Here is a 1,115-nt window from a genome sequence, read left to right as displayed (position 1 = left end):
TAATAATAGAACTTTATTGATTTTACATTGGAGAAATGTACCTCTGCATTTAACCCATCCCCTCGGGGAGCAGTGGGCCGCCATTGTTGGGCTCCTGGGGAGCAGCGTGGGGTTAAGGGTCGTGCTCAGAGACTAAGAGACGTTAAAAAAAATATGTGTTTCTGGGTAAAAGGAATCCAAGCTGTAAATCCTCCTGAAGTGAAAGAATCCAGTAAAACTGGACTTTCCACGAATTTTAAATATGGAGTTAATTTTCCAATATTGTGGGAAGTAAAGAAATTGTTTCAGAAATGAAAAAACAAAATGCAAGAAGGAAATTAAACCTCGAAAAAAAACTCCTAATCATAAAAATATTTTAATTGTAACTGATGTTTTCTCATATTTTATTTTTTGGACTTTTCTTTTCCAATTTTGTTTTGGAATAAAATTAATAGAACAAAATTCACTCCATAGTTTAGCCTCTAGAAGTTTTTTTCTGGGCTTATGGCCTCCAAAAGGTTACAGCCGTCCAGACGGCCAAACCTGTGACCTCAGCCTCAGGAAAAATGAGTAATGAAGGAGGAACAGGTTAAAGCTGCGTGATTAAGCCATGCCTTTTGGGTTTTAAAATCAGGACAATAAATAACCTGTGCAAACCCTACTATAGGAGGATTTTGTTAATCTGCACATTCAACTTAAAATCTATCGTATTTTTAAACATCTCTATGTTTATTATTTCCAGTTCGTCTGCACTGAGAGAAGGAAACATTTGTTTGATTACTGCTGCAGCTCACTGATAGAATAGAAGCAGCAGGGTTCTGGTAACAGGACACAGATTTAATGCAATTGTTTGTTCTGGATATTCTCTGTTCAGCTTGTTTGGATTTTATATTAATTCAAATCTATCTAAATAAATGCTTTAGATGGTTAAATAGTCATTAAAACACATGAAGGATGGATAAAAATGTAACTTTTTATTACCTTGCCAAACAAAGTATCAGACAATAACCCCATTTCCACTAACTAGCCTTTTAAAACCGTGCTGAGATCCGAGCTCAGTAACCGAGGTAACTGTGACTGAAATGGCACGCAGACCTGAATCGGACCGCGCCAGACACAACAGAACCGTGCTAACA

This window comes from Cyprinodon variegatus, unplaced genomic scaffold (assembly GCF_000732505.1).
Source record: "Cyprinodon variegatus isolate N-32 unplaced genomic scaffold, C_variegatus-1.0 Scaffold1760, whole genome shotgun sequence".
NCBI classification, from domain to species: Eukaryota; Metazoa; Chordata; class Actinopteri; order Cyprinodontiformes; family Cyprinodontidae; genus Cyprinodon; species Cyprinodon variegatus.
The sequence above is the reverse complement of the archived record's forward strand: the minus strand, read 5'-3'. Positions refer to the sequence as shown.